The 7,400-nt window shown below is 37.7% G+C and overlaps 1 pseudogene; it reads right to left on the bottom strand.

The window, feature by feature from the left end:
• Positions 1-2,247: 2,247 nt before the first annotated feature.
• LOC118563040 lies at positions 2,248-4,086 on the bottom strand (annotated as a pseudogene).
• Between the last annotated feature and the right edge of the window lie 3,314 nt (positions 4,087-7,400).

Below are 7,400 nucleotides of genomic sequence, written 5' to 3'. Positions count from 1 at the left end.
TCCTGCATATCCTCGGCCATCCAGCAGATGGCGGAGATATATTTCAAAAGGCTGGCTGAGGTCTGCAAGTTTGAAATCAAACTTTACACAGAAGTTTCCTTGTTTGCATCAAGGGTAGCGTTGTGGTTCCAACTGCAAATTATATTAGGCACTGTAGCTCCATACTTTCTTTGACCCATTTTTCTTCTTCTTAGATATATACATTTTTACTCACAATATGGCCATTATAGCTCTTACTTTTTGATCCCATGAGAGGGATAGGTTTTCATATTCATTCATATTCTTATTATTAGATCTGATAAAGCTAAACAGCTCATATGATTAAAGGTCAAAAGATTGGCTTCAGGACAAGTAATACTGTGAGTTTTTTTTTTTGTTTTGTTTTGTTTTACCTTGGTTGAACTGTGCCCTGAACTGTGTTCTGTCTTCACAAAAGCTTCTCTTTCCTACAGCCTGGATCACAAGTATGAACAAGTAGAAAATATAGCAAATAGGTGATGATGACATCATCTAGCGACTAGCAACCACCCCCATTTACATCCTAGAAGAAACCCTGATATACAGATACATATAGATAGATCTTCTATCAGACACTTCCCTAAAGTTTAACATGAATAACCCTCGAGAAATGTAATACTTTTTTTTATCAAAACCATCATTTTCCATGTCTCTGTGTTGAATTCTGTTATGTAAATAATAACTGTTTTTACTACTCAATCTTGTAAATGTGTTAAATCAGATGCTCGATTATACTTTTAGATGCTTGTTTTCTGAAAAACAACTTACTACTGCTAACATTTCTGCTATTGTTGTATTAATATTTCCATAGGTCATAATTTAATTTGCTTACTGAATAAAAAAAATTCTTCACAATGTCTCCATTTTTCAGGAAAGTCTAATTTTCACACACATTAATTGTCCTTTAACCTGTCAATCAAGATTTAGATAATTCATTTCAATGGGTAGGGATCACTGAGCTATATTATACACTGGAGTGATAATAGCCCGCTGTTAGAACAAGTCGCTTTGAAGCCACAGCCGCCATATTGGTACTCCCTATTTTCCCCTAGTAACTAGGGAATATGTGCGCTACAGCATCAAATGAGAATTTTCTCATGTTCAGGGGGGGCTTAAGACTTTTAAAATGTCAAATGCCATATACTTTTATGTTTAGTTTAGTTCTAAAACTATCAAGTACTGAGAAAGTCATGTGCTGAAATATTTTGCATTTTATTAATTTAAATATATGTATATAATATTTATAAATATATAAATAACAATATACAAAAACATATACTTACATATATGTATACATATATATATATATATATATACATATACACATATGTATATATACATGAATAATGTATATATAAATATAAATATGTGTATTTAATATGAATAACATGTAAAATATTTCAGCACCTAATTTCCTAGTAGTTGATAGTGTTAGTACATCCACTGACTGTAGAATTACCTGTGAAACGTTTTCACTCAGCCAGAAAACTGCTTGTTGTTGCAACCAAATCCTGTGGGATTCTGTGAGAGTAGGGAGTAGCAAGATGGTGGCCAGTGACTTCAGTTTTTCGGCAAAATCAGCACTCTAGTGTATTATATAGCTCAGTGCTGGGGATGCCCCAGGAGCTTTATACACAGCTGCGGTGGACATCTTCTTTGTCTTCAGTCTTGTAAATTCCATAAAAAAGTACCACCCCCCCAAAAAAAATAAAATAAAAAAATAATAAAAAATAAATAAATAAATAAGGCCATCACTGTTATTTTGGCTGAATGATTTGGGAATAGCTCACTGTTCCCCAAAGGGATGGGTTAAATGCAGAGAACAAATTTCATTGGAATGTATGTTGCAATCAAAATAAAGATTATTATTATCATTAAAATTAGTATTTTAATACACTTGTTGTTTTGTAACATTTAAATACAAACCTGAACAAAATCAAAAATATTCTGGCTCAGATAAACATAATTGATATTAACTTTAAAATAACTTTCTGCTGACAGTGTGCAGTGGAGATATTTTAGCTTATTTCTTTATTATACATGAACAACGACATGCAAAAAAACTGTCTTTGTGAATGCTTTATTGCGGATTTTTGCAAGTACAAAGAAAGAAACACATAGGAAGGTTATCAGTAGAGATTCCGAATGTCAAATTTATTTTTAAATTTGCAGCATTTGCAGTTTTTATTAAGATAAAAGTAGAGAAAAATGCTTCAAGCAAAAATTATTAAAATCAAATCCCTTTGTCTTTCTCACAGCTGGACTACATTTTTTCGTTGAGGAACAGATTTAACAACCCCCTTTTTTAAAACTCCACTTAAAATTCCATTTCTGGAGTAGAAAACTTTAGCCAAAGATGAATCCATATGAGAGGGAATGTACTCTTCACACTGGCTTCCACCAAGGCTTGGTGCACACACACTCAACTGAGTAACTAAAGTAGAAGGTACCATCATCAAACATGCAGCTGTCATGCACATTCCCATTCCGGAGATCAAATGAACACTCACCAATCAGATCACTGTTCCAATATGTATCTTCATCATAAACTGTGAACTTCAGTTTGTTATACATGTTGATGACAATGGGTCCAAAATTAAATGTTTCTGGCCAGTTAGGATTGTCATCATCATCATCTATAATTTCAGTGCACATTTCCAGGTTACCATATTTAACAACGACTGAACCATCCGACTGAGTGAACGTATCACTGTCCAGATTTCTTGCATAAAGATTGTACACCCTTAATGTTGCGAGCCCTTTCCCAGCAGGACAGCAGTTGGACTTGACATTCTGGTTGCTGTTACACACACAGGCGCAAGGGTCTCTTTTGCTGGACCTTGCTCCAATTTGACAGGATTCTGAACATTTTTTCAACACTACATTGCTATTGATGTATTGCTTCACCTCATGTTTCAGCCCGGTTTTGGCAGAATGACCATCTGGCAGAATAGTGTGCAGGGGCTTCAGGTTGTAACGGACAATGTCAGGCGTAGTTTTAAGAGAGTTTTTCCACCTGTTATGGACACTAGGATCAAAATTCTCTTGAAAGAAATCAACATCATCTCTGTCCCCACCAATGACATCTGTTATGCATTCACTAAACTCAGCGTTGAAACTTTGAATGTGGGTTAATTTCCGTTTCTCTGATTGACAATGTTGGTACATAGCCCTAATGCTATTAGAGGTATCAAAGTTAGTCGAGGCTTCAACTGACAAACGATGACTAACTTCTGTTGCTGTCAATCCACTCATGGTTGCCTTGCATGTGCTAATTGATGTGGTTGTTTTGATCTCCCCTCCTAGAACCACCTGTGTGATATAATGTGTACCATAAGTATTGATGATATTCCGATATGCTGACCCAGAGGAATGTGGCGGAAGAGACTGCAACGCAGATTTGAACTCATCACTTAAAGGTGGACTTGTTGTCAGTCGGTAGCTATGGAAAACAGAACAGTAAAAATAAATAAATGTCAGTTGCACATCTAATGAAAAACTTTGAATTTTCTTATTCTAAGAAATTTTTTCTTCATACTCACTTATAGTAGTTACAATTAACAGAATGACGGAAAAAGGTGTAGCGGTCTTGTTTTGACTTTGACATGCCAAATTCAGCTTCCTTGGAGTGTGAACCCCCAATTGCAAAACCAACTGAGGCTGCAGGGAGATCAAGACCAAATTTCCAGTCGTTGGACACAGATGATGTGGAATCACTGATGAGAGTTTCAACAGAATGATAAATCATACTGGAGATCTTCCAGCTGCATTTCAGGAGGTTTCTCCAGTCCACCACGGAAACCGGGACCTTCTGCTTCTCTCCATTCATATAGGTGTTTCTGTACATTCTGCAAGTGCCGTTTCCAAGTTCCCATGTTTCAGTGTCGATGACATAGGCACCCTTTCTTTGCATTTTGACAATGTCGAAGCCTTCTCCACCAAGGTTTAACCTGGAACAAATTCAACTGTTTTGCATTCCTGTGGTGAACCAATGAAGCTCACAGTGGTTGAGAGACACAAAGGACTCAATGTCCAGCTCAGGAGCAGGAACTGCAGAAGTCTTTCCATCTGTGAAGAAACCCCAACCCCCCAAAAAAAAAAAAAAATCTTGAATAACATCACACACGGTTCACAAAACTACATATACACAAATAAATAATACTGTGTTGATAAATAAATATTGTATTATATATATATATATATATATATATATATATATATATATATATATATATATATATATATATATATATATATATATATATATGTATGTATGTATGTATATATATATATATATATGTAGATATATATACACACACATGCCGACAATCTTTTAAGGTCTTACTTCGACAGATGACAGCAAGCTCTGCAAGCGTTTTCCAAGGGCGGAGCGACCTTATACGATTGATCTGAAGGTGGAGTTTATCAGTCCGCTTTAACACCCACTTCACCCACATACAACATATGTTAAATTTTGTGCTTCCTTCCCACCTTTAATAAAAACATGAGGAAGCTGTTCTGAAGTATTTATGTCTCACCCTTGCTGTGCTGCTTAATAAAAACAGCAAACAAAAACCATAGACTGCACATTATGATGAATTCAAAATATTATTTCTTTCAATTGATTTAATTGGCAATTTTGCTGATTATGTTGGTAAATATCATATGATCTTCATTGTAAAAGAGTATACAACGGAACACGGTGATAAATGCAATATATGCACAGCTCAAGAGCACGTTGGCACCTTTACAAGGAGTGATCTTCTGATCCCTGAACAACTGACCATTAATATAAAGTTTGTCAACAGCGACCGTAGCTCTGATGCCTTCAGAAATGTATTTTTTCTGATAGGGAATAATACTTGCCTACAATCTAGGATTTCCATTGGAAGCTGGTCATTAACGCTCAAATCCTCTCAGCTCAGCTCTCTGCCCCGACTTCTGACCTGCTCTTTTTGTTTATAGTGCTCAAATTTAGCTACTATCGGTCTGGGACGGGTTTTATCAGGCTTCTTACATCCGTGCCGGTGAACGCGATGGAAGGTGATGTTTTTTACCTGATCCACCAGGATTTTCAGCTTCTGCTGGATGAACTCACGGATTGTCACCTCAGGATCCTCCTCCTGCTGCTTCGGGGTGCCTGCAAAGTAACTCTCATACTTTGCGACTGAATATCCAGAATGGATTCCTTCATCTTCCTATTTTCACCGGACAGCTGGATCATCCCCTCCATGAGCTTTGCGACTTCCCCCCTCAGCGCTTTGTTCTCGGCGGTGATGGAGGCTAGCTAGGCTTGACTGTATTCCAATGACTCTCTTAGGGCTTGAAACTCTTTATGTAGGACTTCTAACAAGACGAGACGGGCATCCAGGCTGGTTAGCTTTTTATCAATGGATTCCAGGACGTTGCTGTAGCTCCTGTCTGGAGACAAAGTGGAAGCAGCACTGATGGTGCTAGATCGGGAGCATTTGGATGAAGGTGTGTTTGTGGCTGCGGGATTTCCAGCTTTCCCCATTACGATGTTGTCAAAACACTTGTTCAGGTAGCTCTCCAGGCTCGTCAAGGTCTCCTCGTCCAGTTTGTTTTCTCGTAGAATACGAGATAATTATTAGCGTTTAAACCTTACTTTGTTTAATTTTCAATTATTGGCTTGTACTTACCTGAGTGGATTGTATTTGAATTCCAAAAAAAGTAAAAACAAAGCAACTGGACTTGTTTTCCGTAGTTGAAGACGTTTCGCTTCCTCTCCCGGAAGCTTTCTCGATTCAAAAAGTCTGGAGTAATGATGAGTAACAAGCTTTATACCATTGCCCAACAAAGGCCTTGTAATGGCTTAGATAACATGCAAATTCAATCGAAACAGGTCCACCCCTTAGTAATGGGCGGTCGTTAAAGCCATTAAGCCAGCAGATTGAAACGAAACTGGTCCACTCCTCTGTAACGAGGAGTCGTTAGGGTTGTTATTGTATTTGAACTACGTGTATGCCACGTGATCTCAGCCACTCATTCCGCCTCCTCCAAACACAAACATTTATAAGAAATGCACATGTTTATCATGTCACCTGCCGATAACGCCACAACCCATATGCACCAGTGTGAAAAATTGCTTTTTAATTTACCTTTACCAAACAATTATAAATAGAACAGTTGCAGACTTTTTTATTCAACTAGATCAACTAGATCTATTCGTTTTTTTAGTTGTAAAAACTTATTTGATTGGATTGATATCTGCAATTCTTTGTTGATTTAATTTCCTGTAAAATAAAGGCCTCTAGTAGCAAAAAACAACAACAAAAAAAACAACAACAAAAAAACTCGGGACTATCATAATGAAATGTAATAAGGTGCATACTTAAATGTATCTCATGATTAAATATTTTAATTTTGAAAAGCTTGTTACAAGTTTGATAGCTTTGGTAAGAAATGTTCCTTAGAGGAAGTGTTTCTTTGAAATGTTGCTAAATACAAGCAAATTGGCTTTAACAAACCACAAACTCACACATCTTGTCTTTGGCCAGCTTTGAGTGTTGCACAATTTTCACAGTTTTACATCGTTTTCGCAATAAGGACAATTCCCATTTCTGATGTATTGAAACTATCTAGTGATTAAAAACATTCCATAAAATCATTATTCTTATATTTCAAACAAAGCAGCACAGGCTCTTTTTCTGCTGCCGCAGAATCCCTGGCGGCTGCAGCAAGCGGAACGATATCCATCTGTCTAGGGTCAGGTTAGCCATGACTGGGATGCTGCTGGACATTATATTTAGTGCAGCCTCCTGAAACTCAGTATTTTTGGAATGGTTTACACTGGGTGCCACAATCTGTCTTGTTTTTATTTAGAGATGAGGGGGGAGCGTGCCTTGTCCACCAGTCTAGCAGAACAGTAACTTTCCACAAAATATTCCTCCAGAAATACCTGGCAAGTCCTCCTGTCATTGTGTGGAGGAACATGGCCGGCTGCATTTTAAGACACATAGACAGGTTGGGGCTGGATGCTATTCTGTGCTTAGCCAATTTAAGCTTTTTTAAGTTAAAAGGGTTGCCTCGGTTTTATCAGAACGTTTTTAAGTCATGTGCTCTTTTTACATTGTACAGAACTGTTTTTTAGAAGAACTTCTGGTGTGTGGAGCGAGAATGGACGTCTGTGACAGTACGTTGCCGTGTCTGTCGGAGGCATTGTGCAGGTCTGGCACCGGGACCATGAAACCTGGTGGTGGTGGCCGGACCGGACTTTTACAACATCCAGACAGTGGGTTTGCTGCTGGGGGTCTGGTCTGCCAGGCTGGTTCCTGGACTGTGGCTGGTTCCTGGACTTTAGCAAGGTGTTTAATGACATCCATATAAATACAGACTGTGGAAGAACCACCTACTGGTACTAT

The sequence above is a fragment of the Fundulus heteroclitus genome, chromosome 5 (assembly GCF_011125445.2).
Source record: "Fundulus heteroclitus isolate FHET01 chromosome 5, MU-UCD_Fhet_4.1, whole genome shotgun sequence".
Taxonomy (NCBI): Eukaryota; Metazoa; Chordata; class Actinopteri; order Cyprinodontiformes; family Fundulidae; genus Fundulus; species Fundulus heteroclitus.
This window is presented reverse-complemented; position numbering and strand designations above follow the sequence as displayed.